The following is a 20600-nucleotide window of genomic DNA, read 5'->3' as shown; positions in this document are numbered from 1 at the left end:
CTACGCCACAGCGCCTGCCCTCAGTCCTGCTCTTCCGACCTTCTCTCCAGTTCTTGTTGGTGGATGAATTCCTGAGCTCCTCTCCCTGCAAGGTCTCACCCAGGGCTCTGCCAGCCCCCTGGCCCCGTGGCCCCGGCTCACTGCACGGGGAAAGGGGGCGAGGGGCTGGCGGTCTGGAGTCAGACCTGCTCCCAACCTCTTGGCTGGTGACACCTGGGCAGGCTGCCCAGCTCCACGGGCCGACAACATCCTCATTTGTGAAGCTGGTACTAATACATTACTGCACTTGGGATTTAAATGATTTTCAAAGATTCTGTGCAGGGCTGGCGTCCTGGCACCGGGAGAAGCTGCCAACTGCGAAGCCAGCATCCCATATCGGAGCAGTGGTTCAAATCCCAGCTGCTCTGCTTCCAATCCAGCTCCCTGCAAATGCACCTGGGAAGGCAGCCAAGGGTGGCCCAAGTCCTTGGGCCCCTGCCACCCACATGGGAGACCCAGATGGAGTTCCAGGTTCCTGGCTTTAGCCTGGTGCCCACTGTAACCACCAAAGAATAAACCAGCATATGGGGGATCTCCCTTTCTCTCTCTCTGTCTCTCCCTGTCTCTCTGCCACTCTCACTCTGTCTTCCAAATTGATAAATAGATCTTAAGAAAAAAAAAAAAAGATTAAAAGGGACCAGAGCACACTGCGTTTGCACCGGAACCGGAGCGTGATGGGGGGCCAGTGAAGGCTGGGGAGCTGCACACGGACACGGATGGAGGGATCCTGGAGCTGGGTCCATCGGGGTGCTGAGGAAGGGCCACAGGGATGGGCAGTCTGGGAAGGTGGCCGCCAGGCAAGGCCAGCCTCTGAGGTCCCAGTCCCCTGCTGAACTGGACTCACAGGCTGGGGCTTGGTGAGGGCCACTGTCACCGCGGGAACACAGGGCGCCACGTGTCTCCCAGCTGGGCTCTGTGGATCGAGAGAGGCAGAGAGCCAGGGGTGCGTGCACACACGCGGGGAAAGCGCCCGCGTGGTCACGCTTCCAGGCAGGGCTGCCCGCCCTCGCCGCGTCTCGGCTTGCTGACACGGCGAGCGCATAATTACAGTTTCAATCGCAGATTAATCAGAAGTCGTTTCTGCAGACGGGGAGCAGGTCTGCACTGGAAAGGGCCCCAGAGGGCCTGTCGCCTCTGCTCTCGGAGGCCGGCCGCCGTGTGGTGTTGGCTGCCACGCTGGGAGTTTTCTGAGGACGGTCGCAGCCGCCGCCACCCAGGCAACATCTCCCTGCCTGCCCTGCTGCTCCCGATGGAAGCAGACGGTGTGGAATTGGCCCCAGAGTGTGCGTGTGCGTGTGTACGCGTGCGTGTGATCAACATCTGGGTGTGAGTGCTCCCGTGTGCTGGTCTGTGCGTCTGCTGTATTCGGGCATGTAAACTCCCAGGTGACCCCGGAGGGACCCACCCCCCACAGAGAGGCCAGGACCCCTCTACCCTGCTCCTCCACCCCAGGGGGCTATGCTGGGGCACTGGGGCGGGTGGGGAGATGGAGGAGGCTCTAGATCTCTAAGGAGCTCTGGAAGAGAGTTTTGGGGTACACGCGGGGCCCAGGACTGCCCCTCTGGGGCTTCCTGGGAGGGCTGAGCACCTACCCACATGGCTCTGATCTGGGTGGGGCTGGCAAGGAGCCAATATTAACAACAGGGACAATAACAGCCACTTAGGCCCGCCCAGAGCTTTCTTCTTTTCTCTCAGCTTTTATCTTCACCATCACATTAGCTCCTCACAACCTCCCTGGGGCGGGGAGGCTCAATGCAAACAGGGGGCCCACAGGAAGGGGACCTGCCCAGGGTGACACAGCAGTGGGTGACAGGACGGAGTGAGCGGAGCCCCCAGGCCATCCCACATGCTGGACAGGAGCCCTGGCCCATCCTGCAGCCTCACTCGGCTCCTCGTGGCCCTTCCCCCTCTCCAGGGCCCTGGGCCAAAGGACAGGCAGGGTCAGAAGATGAGTTCGTGTTTTCCTAATTCCCTGGGCAGCCACAGGGTGCCTGTGCCCGGGGGACTGCAGTGTGCCGGCAGACAGGGCTGCCATCGCTCGCACAGGACAGTGACGTGGTCAGCTGGTCCCCCATGGCCACGCCCGGCCCAGGTAGCTTTTACAACCCAGTGGGTGTGGTCCCACGCAGGGGGTGTGGCCCCGTGGGGGAGAGCACAGAACCACAGAAGAGGCGATGGCCAAGGTGGAGGCCAGGAGGTGCTCACTCAGGCTTGACTTCCGGCTCCCTGGCCCCGCCCCGTCCCTGTCGGGCCCCTGGGTTACTGTGTGCCTGATGGTCAGGTCTTGTGCTTGCTTTCCTCGGATCTGTCTGACTGCCGCGGAGTTCAAAGCAATTAAAGGCAACATCTAATTATGCCCAGGTGGAGCCCCCCCATTTCCCAGCTGGAAAGACTGAGGCAGGAGGTGAGTCAGGACCGGGGCCCAACCCGAGCAGCCGGTTGGGGCCTCTGCTCAGTCCTGACCTGGGGCTCAAACCTTATCTCTGCTTTAGGGGACCCCCTAAGAGCCCCCTCCTGCAGAGGCCTGCGAGGCCTTGGACTGTGTCTCTAAACTGATTCTTCAAGGCCAGGGGTCCCCAAGCAGATCCCCATCTACGCCCCTGACCACACCGCAGGCCTTAGGGCCTGTGCCTACTCGGGCCCCACCCCCACCCCACGCAGCCCCAGCTCCCGCAGTCAGCGCTGGGCTTCCCCGCCTCTCCAGCTGCAGCTCGGCCAGCTTTTAAATGCCTGTTCAGACTCCTGTCGCCTGTAGCAACTCCTCCATGAGTGTTTTCCCGAGTGACTGAAGGAGTGTGCGAACTCCTGGCCTTGGCCGACGGCTCTGTTCTCTGAACCCTTGAGAAATGATTGGAAGTCTGTGAGCTGTTCCTGAGCAGAGGGTAAGCTCTCAGGAGCCACGTGTGGCTGGATCTCCCCCCTCCCTGTCTCCGGAGCCCCGTGCGCCATCCCGGGGCTGTGGATCCCACAATATGCTGGCTACCAGGCGCCACCATGGAGAGGAGCTGGCCAAGGTCTCAGGGCTAGCATGGTGGCACAGCAGGTTAGGCCACCTCCTGCGGGGCTGGTGTCCCACATTAGAGCACTGGTTCCGGTCCCGGCCACTCCACTGACAGTCCAGCTCCCTGCTCGTGAGCCTGGGAAAGCATAGGAGGATGACACATGTGCTGGGCCCCTGCTGTCCACATAACAGACTGTTACCAGTCATGGAGGGGAGGGCGACTGCCCAAGCGGTTTTTAAGGCATTACTCTCTGTTCGCTGGGCCATTCTATTGGGGGTGCCCACTGGGCGGGGGTTTCATATATGTATGTTGATGGCTTGGGGGTCATGGAGATAGGGGGGTTCCCTGGAGACTGTCCATCTCCTTAGGGGCTCAGCCCCTTCCCCTGCCAGCTCTGGGTGAAAGATTGCAGCCACCCTGGAGGAGTGATTCAAGGCTGGGAGGTCACACACACAGCGCACGAAGCTGTTAGTGGGGGAGATGTGGTCGGTCTGGAGTCAGGCTTTCCAGCCACAGCTGACAGCTCGTGTGTGGACATTCTACCTCTGTCCGAGGGGCCCACAGACCCCAGCCCCACTGGACAGCCTCACAGGCCCAGCTGGATCCTGACTTTGGCCTGGTCCAGCTCTGCCCATTGTAGCCACTTGGGAGTGAACCAGCAGATGAAAGACCACCACCACCACCCCCCGCCCTGAACCCGCTGCCACCTCCCCTTGCAATTACATTAAGTGAATACACAGACCCTACTCTCCGGTCACCGAGAGTGCTAGCCAAGCCGTGAGGTCCTTGTCCTGTGGTTTGTTTTTGCCTCTGTCACCTGCTCCGATGCACCTGGTAGACACGAATCGTGGCATTTTCGCTGGCCAGGTGCTGCCCTAAGTACAGTGCATCTGTGAATGCATTTCTGTTCTATGTAGCCCTTGAAGCCAGGAGTTCCCTAACAGGGTCACTGTGGCACCCAGGGGACCCTTGGCAAAGTCTGGAGATGTTTTCTGTTGTCCCAACTGGGACAGGGGCTGCTCCTAGGGTCTGATGCACAGGGCATCCCCGCATGTTGATCGAGCTGGTGCCGAACACCCCTGCTGCAAGTCTTTAGAGACCAAGGGAAGGGTATGGGCCCATTTTACTGTTGAGACAACTGAGGCTCAGCAATGTGAGTGGCTTTCCCAAGGTCTGCTAGCCAGTGGGTAGCTCCCCTCACCCCCAGCAGTCTGGGCCGCCATGCACACTTCTGGCCCCTGTGCCCTAGAGCCTCACCTGGTAGCAGCAGCCCCTCCCCAGCCCCATGGCCCATCCCTGACAGCCACTGTTGGCCTCTGCTCTGCCCTGAAGCCCCCTGCCAATCAGAGGGAAGAGTGGGCCCCTGGGGCCACCAGCCCTGAGCACCTGTGTCGTCCCGGCCAGGCCTGCTGTGGCCCTGCAGCCCATACTGCCCTCCCGTCTACACTGGCTCCAGGATGGCACCCGAGCAGCTCCCGGAGGCCTCCCCTCCTCCCGCATCGCAGCCCCACCAGCCCCAGGGCCCTGGACACACAGTTGGGCCTCAGGCAGTCCTCTGTGGTTTGCCCTGGTGTGGGTACAGATGACTTGGCTGTCAGACAGACGGGAGGCTGGGAGCCACCAGGCTGCCCCCAGGCGCCACGGGGCCTGCACCCAAGGGGAAGCCATGGTTGAAATGAGGAACCTGCTGGGGCCTTCCAGACAGCGGGGAGGAGGAGGAGACTCCACGCAGAGGGAGAGAGATGCCAGGCCTGGCGCTGTCGTCTCCGGCCCCAGGCCCCGGTCTGACTTGTGAAACAGTTGGCCCGGTGGATGGGTCCAGGCGGGAGCCTGATCATCCACTCACCGGAGAGCTCGGCCCACTCACTGCCCCGTGGCTTCTGGGGGAGGTAGCAAGGAGGGCAACACCCCTGCTTCTCGCTGCCCAATCTGATGAGCAGGGCCTTCATAATCCAGGGTCCCCCAAGCCCCTGATGCCTGTCAGTTTCTCTAACAGAGATGCATGATGGGAGATGGGGGAGGGAAGGATGGCAAGACAAGGGCAGGCCCAAACCAAGCGGGCGGCCTCCCAGGGAGCTGAAATTGACGGGGTGAAACCTCCGGGGGGAGGGATCAAGGCTGCTCCCTGCTGGACCCCTCCCACGCCTCCCTAGGATGCTAGGAGCAGCTCGCCCCAACGCCGGCCTCCCTGGAGTCTTGCTGTGGCCTAGCAGCCACCCAGAGCGGGCAGCTGTTTCCCTCATGAAAGACCAGCTCCTCAGTGGCCGACTGGCGAGTCTGCTCTTCCCCAAGTCACAGAGGGCCCTCCTGCTCTGCCCAGCGCTCTCAGGTGAGCTGGGAAGCCAGGAAGAGCTACGAAGAAAGCGCAGCGTTGGCCTTGGCCTGCGTGGTCTCCTCCATCCTCACCATGTGCCCGCTGCTGCACCCCCAGCACCCCACATGGCCAGAATTTGTTCAGAAATCAGTGGACTGTCCAAGAGTAGATGCTTCAAACATTCCATGGACACCAGTTTCCAAAAGGATGAACTACTTAGAGATAAATTGAACAAAAGGAACGCAAAACCTACACTCTGAAAACTGCACAGCATTGCAAGAAATTCAAGATCTAAACGGCAGGAAAGCATCCAGGGTCCGTGGCTCCAGGGGTTTAGCGTGATTAAGAGGACAGCACTGCCCTAATGCATCCATAGGCTGAACCCGCCCTTAACTCTGGTGACCTCTTTGTAAGATTGACAAACCGATCCCAGAATTCAGACAGAATGCGTTGCAAGGGACCCAGGTCAACCTAAACTGCCCAGAAAAGAACAAGCTTGGAGGACTCACTCTTTCTTTTTTTTTTTCATTTATTTATTTATTTATTTATTTTTTTGACAGGCAGAGTAGACAGTGAGAGAGAGAGACAGAGAGAAAGATCTTCCTTTGCCGTTGGTTCACCCTCCAATGGCCGCTGTGGCCGGCGCGCTGCGGCCGGCGCACCGCACTGATCCGAAGGCAGGAGCCAGGTGCTTCTCCTGGTCTCCCATGGGGTGCAGGGCCCAAGCACTTGGGCCATCCTCCACTGCACTCCCGGGCCACAGCAGAGAGCTGGCCTGGAAGAGGGGGAACCGGGACAGAATCCGGTGCCCCAACCGGGACTAGAACCCGGGGTGCCGGTGCCGCAGGTGGAGGATTAGCCTATTGAGCTGCGACGCCGGCCTCACTCTTTCCAATTTCAAAACTCACGACTCAAGATGGGGCTTTCTGACACGGGATAGTCAACGCACTCGATCAAGTTGAGAGTTCAGAAACCCAAACCTCCACAGTCAAGGATGCCAAGACCATCCGATAGGGAAAGAATCATTTTTTTTTTTTATCAGATGGGGCTGTAACAACTGGATTCCCACACAGAAAAGAGTGAAACTTGGTGCCGGAGCTGTGGCACAGCGGGTTAAAGCCCCAGCCTGCAGTGCCAACATCCCATGTGGGCACCAGTTTGAGGCCTGGTTCAAGTCCAATCCAGCTCTCTGCTGTGGCTTGGTAAAGCAGTGGAAGATGGTCCAAGTCCTGGGGGCCCTGCACCCTTGTGGGAGACCAGGAAGAAGCTCCCAGTTCCTGGCTTTGGATCAGCTCAGCTCTGGCTATTGTGGCCATTTGGGGAGTGAACCAGCAGATGGAAGACCTCTCTCTCTCTCTCTCTCTCTGGCTCTACCTTTCTCTGTCTTTCAAATAAATACTCTTTCAAATAAATTAAATCTAAAAAAAAAAAAAAGTGAAGCTGGACCCCTACCTCTCACCCCACAAACAAATTAATTCAAGGAGCCAGCATTGTGGTATAGCTGGTTAAGCCGCTGCCTGTGACACCAGCCTCCCATATGGGCATTGGTTGATGTCCCAGTTGCTCCACTTCTGATCCAGCTCCCTGTTAATGGCCTGAGAAGATGGTCCAAGGGCTTGGGCCCTGGCCAACAAGGTGGAAGACCCAGATGAAGCTCCTGGCCCCTGGCTTTGGCTGGGCCTAGCCTCTGCTTTTGTGACCATCTGGGGAGTGAACCAGCAGATAGAAAATCTCTTCTCTCTGTAACTCTGACTTTCAAATAAATCTTTTTAAAAGTTAACTCTAAGTGGATTCACTGGGAACAGGAGCTTAGCCTAGCAGTAAAGCACCCATGTGCCACATTGGAGTGCCTGGGTTCAAATCCCAGCTTTTGCTCCTGACACCGGCTTCCTATCCTATGTGGTCCCAGGAGCCCACAGCAATGGCTCAAGTAAGTAATTGAGTTCCTGCCACCCACATGGGAGACCTGAAGTGCACTGCTGGCTCCTGGTTCTGCCCCCCACCAGCCCCAGGCACTGAGGCAGTTTTGGGTGGTGAATCAGTGGGTCCGAGCTCTCTCTGCCTCTCTCTGTCTCTGTGCCTTCCAAATAGAATTTTTTTTTTTAATTTTCAATGGATTAAAGACCTAAATGTAAGAGTTGAAACTATAAAACTCATTTTTTAAGATTTATTTATTTATTTGAAAGTCAGAGTTACACAGTTACAACAGAGAGAGGAGGAGAGGCAGAGAGAGAGAGAGAGAGAGAGAGAGAGGTCTTCCATCCGCTGGTTCACTCCCCAGTTGGCTGCATCAGCTGGAGCTGAGCCGATCAGAAGCCAGGAGCCAGGAGCTTCTTCCGGGTCTCCCACATGGGTGCAGGGGCCCAAGGGCTTAGGCCATCTTCCACTGCTTTCCCAGGACATAGCAGAGAGCTGGATCGGAAGTGGAGCAGCTGGGACTCAAACCAGTGCCCATGTGGGATGCCGGCACTGCAGGCGGCGGCTTTACCGGATACCCCACAGTGCCAGCAGCAGAAAAAATGAAACTCTTAAACACAGGGGCAATGCTGTCATGACTGTGGATTTGACAAATGATTCTTACATTTGATGCCAAAATCATGAGCACCAGAAGGAAAAACAGATACATCAGACGTCACCAGAACTGCAGGCATGGGGGCCAGCGCTGTGGCGCAGCTTGCACTGCCAACATCCTGTGTCCCAGAACCCGAGTTCCAGTCCTGGCTGCGACTCTTACGATCCAGCTCCCTGCTAATGCTCCTGGAAAAGCAGTGGAGGATGGCCCAAGTTCTTCGGTCCCTGCCACTTACATGGGAGACCTGGATGGAGTTCCTGGCTCCTGGCTGCCGGCTGGTCCAGCCTGGGGCCACTGTGGCCATTTGAGGAGTGAACCAGTGGATGGAAGACCTCTCTCTATATCTCTCCCTCTCTCTCATAACTCTGACATTCAAAATCAATAAATAAAACTTTAAAAAGCATACAGACTTTGTGCTTAAAAGGACACCATTCATAAAGTGAAAAATTGGGGGGGGGGTGTTGTTCAGTAGCAGTTAAGGCCACTGTTTGGGATGCCCATATCCAATACTGGAGTGCCTGGTCCATGTCCAAGCTCCTCCCCTTCCAACTTCCTGCCAGTGTGCACCCTGGGAGGCAGCAGGTGATGGCTCAAGTACCTGGGTCCCTGCCACCCACGTGGGAGACTTGGATTGAGTTCTGGGCTCCTGGCTTTGGCCTGGCCCAGCCCTGGCTGTTACAGGCATTTGCAGAGTGAACAACAGATGTAAGATCTGTGTGTGCGTGTGTGTGTGTGTGTGTGTGTGTATGCCTTTCAAAAAAGATGAAAGTAAGTAATTTTTTAGATAAGATGGGGCTGCCACTGTGCTGTGTCTGCAGTGCCGGCATCCCATGTGGGCACCGGTTCTAGTCCAGGCTGCTCCACTTCCAATCCAACTCCCTGCTAATGCACCTGGGAAAGCAGAGGAAGATGGTCCAGGTGCTCCTGGCTCCTGGCTTCAGATCAAGCCCAGCTCTGGCCATTTTGGCCATTTGGGGAGTGAACCAGCAGATGAAAGTATCTCTCTCTGTCTCTCCCTCTCTCTGTCTATAACTCTGCCTCTCAAATAAATCAATAAATCTTAAAAAAAAAGAACATTTATTTTTTAAAAATGGAAAATTCAGCCCACAGAAAAGGAGAAATGATTTGCAAATCATATATCTGAGAAGGGACTTACATGCAGACCATAAAGGAACTCAATAATAAAAAGACAAACAAGTCGGTTCTAATCTGGGCAAAGGAGATGAGTTCACGTCTCTCCAAGGAAGATACTGAGATGGCCAAGGAGCCCGTGAAACAACGCTCTGTGCCGTGAGTCATCAGGAAATGCCAATCAAAGCGACAGTGAGTTACTACTTCAAGCCCACCAGACAGCCAGATTCAAAAGGCCAGATAACAGCAAGTGTTGGCAAGGACGTGGAGAAACCCGAACGTCACGTGCTGCTGGCGCGGTCACGTCGGAAAACAGTCTGGCAGTTCTTCCAGAGGTTAAACCTGACCGCTGCACTCCCAGGTATGTCCCCAAGAGACATGGACACATGCACGCACACAGGAGCTCGGGAGGAACGTTTGCAGCAGCGCTGCTGGTAACAGACAGAGGCAGAGAGCGCCCAAACGCCCAGCCGCTGACTAATGGGGCTTCCCACTGCCACACGTCCTCACGATGGCACATGTGCTCAGCCTGGCACAAACGGTGACCCGTGGTGACAATGATGCGTCAGCGTCGCCCACTGCGACAAGGGTCCCGCACTCAGGTGGGGTGTGGGTGGCCGGAGAGGCCGCAGGGGAAGAAGGCGAGGAACGTGTGGGAAGCCTGCACCTTCCCCTCAATCTCGCTGTGAACCCAAAACTGCTCTACAAAAGGACAGTTTACCAAGTGTGCTGGGGAAGAGAGGAAGGGAGGAATGGAGGTGATGCACTCTACAGGGTGACTTAGGTGGGATCTCGTTCGGCTGATGGCTTGCCGCTGAGACTGGCAAATCCGATTTTCTAGGAATGGCGTCTCGGGTGGGAACAGACGCGGGGTGCAGCACTGGTCTCGTTTGCTTCAGCTCCATGCCTTGGAGCCCAGGGTGTGACTTGAGGGGAGCTAAGCTGGGTTTCTGCTGAGCTCCAGGCTGAAGTCGGTGGCCTGAGGAAGGCACAGGTGCAGACAGATGGACTCCCAAGTCTTGCAGGTGTCAGAAAGGGAATCTTCAAATCCTTAGGCACTCAAACTTGAAATTAACATACTCATCCTGATCACGCTGCTTTTATTTTTTAAAAAAAAATTTATACACTCTACAACATGGATGAATTTTTTTTTAAGATTTATTTATTTGAAAGTTGGAGTTACAGAAAGAGAGAGAGACAGACAGAGAGAGAGAGAGAGAGAGAGAGATCCTCCATCTGCTGGTTCACTCCCCAAATGGCCACAACAGTGAAGGCTGGACCAGGCCGAAATCAGGATCCAAGAGCTTCCTTTGAGTCTCCTATGTGGGTGCAGGGGCCCAAACACTTGGGCCATCTTCTGCTGGTTTTCCCAGGCCATTAGTAGGGAGCTGGATTGGAAGTGGGGCAGCTGGGACTTGAACTGGCACTCATATGGGATGCCGACATTGCAGATTTCTACCCACAATGCCGGTCCCAACATGGATGAACTTTAAAAACACAATGTGAAGTGAAAGGCGTAAGCTGCCTTATGCCTATTATGATTCCATTTGCAGGAATTATCTGGAATAAGGGAATCTATACATGGCCGTGGGATGGTGTGGAGGAGGCAGACTTCCCTTGGGGTGACAACAACATACAGATGCTGACAGTGGTGACAGCCGCTTGTATCTGTGGCTATGTTTTATGGCCGGTGCCACGGCTCAATAGGCTAATCCTCCACCTGCAGCGCCGGCACCCCGGGTTCTAGTCCTGGTCGGGGCGCCGGATTCTGTCCCGGTTGCTCCTCTTCCAGTCCAGCTCTCTGCTGTGGCCCAGGAACGCAGTGGAGGATGGCCCAAGTGCTTGGGCCCTGCACCCACATGGGAGACCAGGAGAAGCCCCCTGGCTCTTGGCTTCAGATCAGCGCAGCACGCTGGCCGTAGTAGCTATTTGGGGAGTGAACTAATGGAAGGAAGACCTTTCTCTCTGTCTCTCTCTCCCACTGTCTAACTATGCCTGTAAAAAAAAAAAAAAAAAAAAAAAAAAAAAAAAAAAAAAAAAAAAAAACACACATTGAACTGGGGCCGGCATCATGGTTCACTTGGTTAATCCTCTGCCTGTGGCACTGGCATCCCATATGGGTACCAGGTTCTAGTCTTGGCTGCTCCTCTTCCAGGCCAGCTCTCTGCTGTGGCCCAGGAAGGCAGTGGAGGATGGCCCAAGTGCTTGGGCCCCTGCACCCTGCATGGGAGACCAGGAGGAAGCACCTGGCTCCTGGCTTTAGATCTGCGCAGCGCTGGCCGTGGCGGCCATTTGGGGAGTGAACTAATGGAAGGAAGACCTTTGTCTGTCTCTCTCACTGTCTAACTCTATCTGTCAAATAAATAAAATTAAATTAAAACAAAAAAACATTGAACTGCAAACTAAGTGGGCACATTGCACACTTTGAGATGTGAACCACATCTCAAAGCTGTTAAGAGGCAGACATTAAATGCCAACCAACCTGATTGGATCTTCACACATGGAATTCACATGTTATCAGACTGTGGAATGTAAAATAATTTAAATATACTGTTTGAACAATTGAAAATAAATATAGATTGTGAATTTGAGAGTTGTGTCAATATCTACATTTTTTGATTTTGATAATTACAAAAGTACTAATGGGTGACCCTGTAAGATAGACATTATTATTTTCCCATTTTATAAATGCAGAAACTGAGTCTGGGAGAAGCCAAGCTCAGGGTCACACAGCAGTCTAGGTGCCCATAATCTGCATCTCCATATTGTCCCTGGAGCTCTCCTCTCTTCCTTTATAGCACTTAGAATAATTTGAATTTTATATGTTCTTGTTCCACAATGAGCTCCTCGAGGGCGAACTCAGGTCTTCTCGTCATTACTTCTCTTTTTTTGTTTGTTTTTAAGATTATTTATCTGGGAACCCACGGCTGTGGTGCTGTGGCATAGCAGGTAAAGCTGCCACCTACAGTGCCAGCATCCCATATGGGTGCCGGTTCCAGTCCGGGCTGCTCCACTTCCAATCCAGCTCCCTGCTAATGCACCTGGGAATGCAGTAGAAGATGGCCCAAGTCCTTGGACTCCTGCACCCACGTGGGAGACCTGTAAGAAGCTCCTGGCTCCAAGCTTCAGTCTGGCCCAGCCCTGGCCGCTGTGGCCATTTGGGAAGTGAAACAGCAGATGGAAGACCTCTCTCACTCTTTCTTTCTCTCTCTCTTTGCTTCTGCCTCTCCTTTGCATAACTCTTTCAAATAAATAAACCTTTGGGGGAAAAAAAGGATTATTTGAAAGGCTAAGTTATAGAGAGAGGGAGAGTCAGAGAGAGAAAGAGAGATCTTCCATCTGCTGGTTCACGCCCCAGATGGCCACAACAGCCAGGCCTGTGCCAAAGCCAGGAGCCTGGAACTCCACCTGGGTCTCTTACATGGATACAGGGACCCAAGCACTTGGGCCATCTTCTGCTGCTTTCCTGGGTGCCTTAGCAGGGAGCTGGCTCAGAAGTGGAGCAGCCAAGTCTTGAACTGGTGCTCATATGGGATATCAGTGTCATAGGCAGCAGCTTGACCCACCGCACCACAGTTCTGGCCCCTTATCATCACTTCTTCATTTGAATGCATTTAAACAAACAGGAGTCGCTGCTGTGGCAGGGCCCGATAAACTGGCACTTGCAACGCTGGCATCCCATATGGGTGCAGTTAGAGTCCCAGTTGCTCCACTTGCAATCCAGCTCTCTGCTAATTTGCCTGGGAAGGCAGCAGAAGATGGCCCAAGTGGCAGACCTGGAAGGAATCTCTCTCTTCTGGCTTCAGTCTGGTCCAGCTCCAGCTGTTGTGGGCAACTGGGAAGTGAATCAGCAAGTGAGATATTTCTCCTCTCTGTCTCACTGTGTCACTCTGCCTTGCAAATAAATAAATAAAAATCTTTTTTAAAAATAAATACATATTGAGCCAGGCCTGTTTGCCAAAGAATCTGAGGATAGGTAGTACAGAATTGGCTCCTAGGGGTTGCTCAGGTCATGGATGGATGGATGGATGGATGTTGAGGGTGGATGGTGGATGGTGGAGGGTGGGTGGATGGTGGAGGGTGGGTGGATGTGAGGGTGGATGGTGGATGGTGGATGGATGTGAAGATGGACGGTGGATGGTGGAGGGTGGGTGGATGTGAGGGTGGGTGGATGGATGTGAGGGTGGATGATGGATGGTGGGTGGAATCTGGATGCATGGAGGGGAGTTCTGCACTAAGGCTGGCCGGACCTGCCCAGCGCCACCATACCAGACTTCACCCTCCCCCCCAGCTATGTCCCCTGCCTGTCCCCTAGCTAGACCCCTTCAGCCCCATCACCCCCTAAGACGCACCTCCCTCTACATTCCCACTCTCTTCCTCTCTCAGGGCTGGCAGAATCATCTTTCAAGACCCTACCAGGCCCCCTCTCCCAGGAAGCCTTCCTAGCCTGTGTGGTCTGCTGCTTTCCTGCACTCCTCTTAATGTGCAGTCCTGATGGACATCCCATTCCCGACAGACACCGCGGAGACGCAGAAGGGAAGGCAGGAGCTCCAGCTCCTCTTCTGTCCCAGGGGCCGGTCTGCAGCGCGCAAGGGAGAAAGCCACCGCGTGGGCCACGTGGGTTGCAGTCACGGCCTCGCTCTCCCTTGACAGCAAGGGAGGCCTGGCAGGAGAGAGGCCTCGGCCATGCCAGTCCCACAGGGACTGCCAGGACCCACCCTGGGGGAGGCCGGACCGAAGCCTGACCCTCGGGCCAGGCCGGGGGCAGGGCAGGGGAGGACGCAGGTGGGCGGGCGTGATGCGGTGCCGCCCTCCCCTCCCAGGCCCGGCCAGCAGCCCCCAGGCAGGCTGGAGGCCTGTTTGCCTTGGCCGCTGGCCAGGGCCGCCCCGCCAGTGAGTAATGTGTGCGGACCGCCTGGCTCCAGTTCAAGGGAAGCGGCTGGAGGAGGCCTCCTCGCCCAGGCTGCGCAGGGCCCGGTTCCGGGGGTGGTGGCTTCCCAGAAAGCGCCAGCCAGGCTGCCTCGGGGCCACGGGCTGCTGCTGCCCCCCCTTCCCCGTCCCCCCTGTCCCCTGCGCCTCCTCCCCTTCCTCCTCCTCCTCCTCCGGGACCCAGGATCGGCAGCTCTGGAGTTCCCAGGAAAAGATCTGCCAGCGTGGCCCAGGACCCAAGGAGAAGGAAGGTTCCAGAGCCCCCGCCACCACCCTGTCTTCCACACAGCACTGTTCTGCAGCCCACGCGTTCTGGGTGCCCAGCTCTGAGACAGGGCCTGCAGGCTTCGGGGCTCTGGCCAGTGGCACAAGTGCTGGGAGGGGCTCCCAGCTCCCCTGCCCACGACCCAGGGCTCCTGGTGAGGTCACCGTGGCCCAGAGAACGGGGGCGGCTTGTCTAAGCCGCACGGTGACTTCACTGCGGCCCGGTGACAGCCGGGGCTGCCTGTCCCCTGATGTTCAGACAGCAGGCCCCTTTTTGAAAACTACACGATGGAGAGACGCCCAGGGCCTCCCAAAACTTCACCTGCTGAGTGGTCTCTGCCTACTGAGCCCTTGGCTGCCGCCCCCCGCCCCAGGTCACAGGGGACCCCATGGTCATCAACACCATTGGAAGGCACAGAGCATTCCGAGCCCTCCTGTCCCCGTGGGCACGGCTTTGCCACTCTCTGCCCCCACGCTGCCCCTCCGAGTCTCTGTCTAGGGGTCTGTCCTTCTTGTTGCCAACAACAGAGAATTATTCTGGCTGAGTTAAGCATAAAAGGATAGTCATGAGGGAGTCCTGGATGGGCCACAGAATCAACAGCAGGCCGGGGAACTGCTCCACGGCGAGCGTGGCTGCCAAAACCACACCCCCGCCCTGGGCCCCTGAGAACCACGCTGGCTCCGCCGCGGAGCCCCGGCTTGCTCTCCTCTGCCCCGCTGACATCAGCACTGGACACCAGACACCCTGCGGGTGGCTCCGCGGTCCCGGCTGTCCCCCCAGACACAGGATGTGGCCGCTGCCCACCGCTGGAATGGTCCATCTGCCGCCTCGCTGCTCTCCAGTTCCTGACCCCAGCACCAGAGTGGAGGCGGTCGGGCAGTCCCGGGCTCCCCAGGGAAGCCAGGAAAGCAGGCATCTCGCTCTCTGTCCTCTCAGCAAGATCAGGGGCAGGAGAACTCTCCAAGTGAGGTGGGGAGCAGGCAGACGACAGCACATCAACCTGAACAAAGTCCCCTCCTCCAAATCCTGGCCTGGGCCGCCCTGGTGCCCACAAACGCCCACAAACGCCTCTATGGGCTTGGTGTGCAATTGTATTATTTAGGTAAGATTCTTAGCCCAGAGACTGGCACACAGCAGGTGTTGCGCGAAGTCAAATTCTCTTCCAGGAGGAGGATGTAGAGGGACGAGCCGTGGCACAGGAGGTCACCGCGGCCCAGAGAACAGGGGTGGCTTGTCCAAGCCACACGGTGACAGCCCCGGCTGTCACTGGGCCAGTTTTGTTGGTGGCAGGATCTGGCCCGACTCACCCAACTCCTCTCCTGGCTTTCCCACGGCAGGCAAGGACGCGGTTAGCAGCAAGTGTCACCGAAGCTGCCACAGGGCGTGATACGTCCCAACAGGAGAGATGAGAAGCTCCTAAGAGGAACAGACATTCGAGACGGACATTGATAGTGGAGACAGATTTCATCAGAGCGGGAGCAATGCATGCTGGGCCGGGGGCCAGTGCCGTGGTGTGGACATGTGAACATGCTTTTTTTTTTTTTTCCATGCAAAATAACTCGGAGCTGAGTATGGCCCAGCATCCTCTGCCATACCCAGGAGTGCGGGTCAGCGGGGGAGCAGCATGGGTGCCCAGGGGACGGCAGGAGGTCTGGAGATTGCTGACGTTAGAAGTGGCCAAGTGGGGGCAGGAGCAGGGGAACAAACCCCGCTGGATAATGTGACATTTCCAGCCCAGGGAAAACCACAGCGGGGGAGGGCAGGAAGGAGGATGAACGCTTTGGGGCAGGTGGATGTGCAGGCGCTGGACTCGGTGTTCAGGATCCCGTCACATACTGGGACACAGCCACGGAGAAAGCAACAGCATGGACGCTCCCTTTGTCGGGGGTCTCCATGTGGGTTGAGGCACCAACTAGCAGGAAGTGAATCCTCAAGGGGAAAGCTCTGGCGACAGCAGGTGGCCCTGAAGGAGGGGTGCGAGGGTCTAGTTTGCAGCCAGCACTCTGCGGGACTGGGGCCGGGTGGAATCGCTCAAGACAGCAGAGCTGGAGTGGAAGCTGCCCGTGGTTCAGCTTCCCTTTCTTTCCAGCATGAAGTCCTGGGTCCTGCTTAGGGGAAGCTATGGGAGGCAGAGAGGAGGGGCAGGAAGGAAAACATGGCATCGACAGTATTTCTTAAGATTTATTTATTTATTTGAAAGGCAGAGTTACAGAGAGAGAGAAAGACAGAGAGAGAGGTCCTCCCTCTGCAGTATCACTCCCCAAATGGCTGGAGCTGGGCTGGTCCAAAACCAGGAGCCAGGAGCTTCCTCCAGGTCTCCCATTTGGGTGCAGGCGCCCAAGGACTTGGGCCATCCTCCACTGTTTTCCCAGGCTCATTAGCAGGGAGTTAGATCAGAAGAGGAGAAGCCAGGACTCGAACTGGTGCCCACGTGGGATGTCATTGTAGCAGGTGGCAGCTTAACCCACTACGCCACAGTGCCAGCCTCAGTGTCAATTGTATTGAAAGATAATCAAGTCTCTCTCCCTCTCTCTCTCTTTCTCCCTCTCTCTCTCTCTTTCTCTCTCCCTTTCCAATAAATGTAATAAATAAATTTTTAAAAATGTTTTAAGGGGCCGGTGCCGTAGCGCAGTAGGTTAATCCTCCACCTGTGGTGCCAGCATCCCATATGGGTGCCGGTTCTAGTCCCAGTTGCTCCTCTTCCAATCCAGCTCTCTGCTGTGGCCTGGGAAAGCAGAGAAGATGGCCCAATTCCTTGGGCCCCTGCACCCACATTGAAGACCAGGAAGAAGCACCTGGCTCCTGGCTTTGGATTGGCAAAGCTATGGTCGTTGTGGCCACTGGGGAGTGAACCAATGGATGGAAGACCTTTCTCTCTGTCTCTCCCTCTCACTGTCTGTAACTCTACCTCTCAAATAAATAAATAAAATATTTTTTAAAAATGTTTTAAAAGGTTGGGGCTGACACCGTGGCACAGCAGGTTAAGCCATCTGCTATTGGCAATGTCAGCATCCCATAACCAAGTGCAGGTTCCAGTCCCAGCTGCTCCACTTCCGGTCCAGCTCCCTGCTAATGTACCTGGGAAAGCAGCAAGGGCTTGGGTCTCTGCACCCACATGGGAGACCCAGATGGAGTTCTTGATTCCTGGCTTTGGCCTGGCCCAGCCTTTGCTGTTGCAGCCGTTTGGGGAATGAGCCAGCAGATGGAAGGGCGCTCGCTCGCTCTCTCTCTCTCTCTCTCTCTCTGCCTTTCAAATAAATGAATCTTTAGAAGAAAACAAGTGAGTGTGTGGCATAGCAGTTAAGATGCTGCATGGGGTGCCTCTCTTCCATATCAGAGTACCTGGGTTTGAGTCCTGGTTCTGCTCCTGATCCAGCTTCCTGTTAATGTGCACCCTGGAAGGCAGCAGGTGGTGGCTTAAGTCCTTGGGCCCCTGTCACCCACGTGGGAGACCTGGACGGAGATCCTGGCTCCTGGCTTTGTCCTGGCCCAGACTTGGCTGTTTTGACCATTTTGGGGAGTGACCCAGAAAACAGAAGGTTTCTCTGTGTGTGTCCCTCTTTCTCTTTTTCACTCTGCCTTTCAAATAAATAAATCTTTAAAAGAGAGAAGGCATAGGCAAAGGGCACAGATAAGAAACCCACAAAAGAACTACAAACATGAAAAAAAAAAAAAAAGTGCACGTGAAAATCACAGCATCAGAAGTAGCCGAGCACTCGGGGTTCCCACTGGACCGCTGTGAGGACAGGCTAGAAAACCCTGTGGTCGTGTCGCAGCAGCTCAGATAGTCACTCAACAGGCTTCCTCCAGCGTTTACTACATGGCAGGCACCTAGGCATGAATAAAAATATCTGAAATGGGAGCAGCCTTGGCCCAGCAGTTAGACCCCCCCCCCCCCCACGTCCCACCTCGGGTCAGTTTCACCCCCAGCTCCAGCTGCTCACTCCGATTTCCCACCAGCACAGCCCCTGGGGGGCAGGGGTGATGGCTCAGGTAATTGGCTCTTGCCACCCACATGAGATGCCTGGACTGTTTCCAACTCAGGCTTCAACTGGCCCAACCCTGGCTGCTGTAGGCTTTTTGGGGGAGTGAATGAGCTTATGAGAGCTCTCTCTCTGTGTCTGTCTCTTTGTCTCTGTCTGTCTCTGTCTTTCTCTCTCCCCCTCAGCTTAAATAAATAAAAATCTTTTAATAGGGGCCAGCACTGTGGCATAGCGGGTAAAGCTGCTGCCTGCAGTGCCGGCATCCCATATGGGTACAGGTTCAAGTCCCGGCTGCTCCATTTCCGATCCAGTTCTCTGCTGTGGCCTGGGAAAGCAGTGAAAGATGGTCCAAGTCCTTGGGTCCCTGCACCCACGTGGGAGACCTGGAAGAAGCTCCTGGCTCCTGGCTTTAAATCAGCCCAGCTATAGCTGTTGCAGCCATCTTGGGAGTGAACCAGTGGATGGAACTCTCTCTCTCTCTCTCTCTCTCTCTCTCTCTCTTTCTCTCTCTGCCTCTGCCTCTCTGTAACACTGTCTTACAAATAAAATAAATAAATCTTTCTTAAAAAATATTTTTAAAGAGGCTGGAATTGGAGCAGGTATTTGGTGCAGAATGACACATCTCATATCCCATATCACAGCGCCTGCTTCAAGTCCCGGTTCCTCTAGCTAAACCCCTTTCCACCCAGCTTCCTGCTGGTTACACCCTGGGAGGCAGCAGGTGATGGCTGCGGTACCTGTGTCCCTGCCATCCACACAGAAGTCCTGGATGGAGTTCCCAGGGCCCGGCATCAGCCCAGGCCAGCCTTTACTGTGGCAGGTATCCGGATGGAAGCTTGTGTGCTCTCTCTCTCTCTCTCTCTCTCTCTCCTTTTTAAATAAAGTGAAAATAATTAATTTTTTTAAAAAAGAGCCTGAAATTAATTTGTGCTCAAATGTTCAGTTCTCTGTGATGGCTGAGACTGAAGGTAGTTTTTAGAAATTCTTTTTCCTTTTTATTATCTGTTCATTTAGTCTCTAAACAGTGAGCGTAGCTTGTTAAAGAGATGAAAAATAAATAACAAAACAAATGAATCACCTGCTTTACACATCCTCAAGATAAACAGAACGATGACTACTAGTTTGGATCAGCACCCAATTATTCACCTGCTCAGACACTGTGGGCGCTGCTCCGTGGCTCAGTGGCAGAACAGCTGAATAATCAGAACTGAGCAGGGGCTGGTGGCATGTGGTGGGCGGGGCTTAGGCATGTCCCTGAGCCTCCGGGGTGTCAATGGCATGTTAACCACCAAGGCTTCAGCTGAGTGGCACCTGTCAAGCAAGTAGCACAATGCTTAGCACTAGGCAAGCACTGAAAAAAAAAAGTTAGCTTCTGCCACTCACAGTGGCAGTAAGCGTCTGCATGGTTGCGGTTGTAATAGTACTGAGGACCCCCCCAGGAGGTCCACCCACTCGGGTTGGGGCCCAGACACAAGCCCTCTGTCGGCTCCCCCAGCAGTCCGGAAACAGCAACCTCACTTTTCCTTCTCCCGCCCCCCGCCCTGTTGTTCACCTACTGGGTCTGGGGGCAATGCCACCTCAGTCCCCCCATGAGACTGACCACAGGGTCCTGGGGTTCTCTTTGCTTCCCTGGGTCCATCCTAAAGGAAGGCACTGTCCTGGTACAGCTCATTAGGAGCTGGAAAAGGACTGCAAGGGGGCAAACCCAGAGGACAGAGGACTGACTTCTGGAGGACATACCACCGGCCAGTGATCTTGTTTGTCATTGTTTTTTGTTTTTTTTTTTTTAAACAAACAAACTAAACCAGACTTTGGTGCGGTGGTTAAGACACTGCTTGGGATGCCTGCATTACATACGGAAGTGCCTGGTTCAAGTCCCAGCTCTTCTGCTTCCAATCCACTCCCTGCTAATGCGTACCCGGGAGGCGGCAGGTGCTAGCTCAAATGCTTGGGTTCCCAGCTGCACAATGGATTAAGCCCCTACTTGCAATACCACCTCCAATATGAGTGCCCCTTCAAGTCCAACTGTTTCACTTCCTATCCAGCTCCCTGCTAATGTTCCTGGGAAAGCAGTGGAAGATGGCCCAAGTGCTTGTGTCCCTGTCACCCACGTGGGAGACCCAGTCAGAGTTCCAGGATCCTTGCTTCAGCCCGTCCCAGCTCTAGCTGCAGTGGCCATTTGGGGAGTGAACCAGCAGATGGAAGATATATATCTCTCTATCACTCTGTAACACTGTCCTTCAAATAAGTAAATAAATCTTAAAAAGAAAAATGTACCCGGGTCCGTGGTATGCACACAGGGGACCCAGATGGCATTCTCAGCTCCCAGCTTCAGCCTGGCCCAGCTTCAGTGGTTACGGGCATC

The 20600-nt window shown here is 55.2% G+C and overlaps 1 non-coding gene across 1 annotated transcript; it reads left to right on the top strand.

The window, feature by feature from the left end:
- Positions 1 to 9826: 9826 nt before the first annotated feature.
- Positions 9827 to 9896, top strand: LOC127492545 (small nucleolar RNA SNORD30). The gene has a single exon (XR_007922055.3). It is a non-coding gene; the product is annotated as a small nucleolar RNA SNORD30 (small nucleolar RNA).
- Positions 9897 to 20600: the final 10704 nt, after the last annotated feature.

Source organism: Oryctolagus cuniculus, chromosome 10 (genome assembly GCF_051225735.1).
Source record: "Oryctolagus cuniculus isolate XC-2025 breed Fujian yellow rabbit chromosome 10, ASM5122573v1, whole genome shotgun sequence".
NCBI classification, from domain to species: domain Eukaryota; kingdom Metazoa; phylum Chordata; class Mammalia; order Lagomorpha; family Leporidae; genus Oryctolagus; species Oryctolagus cuniculus.
This window is presented reverse-complemented; position numbering and strand designations above follow the sequence as displayed.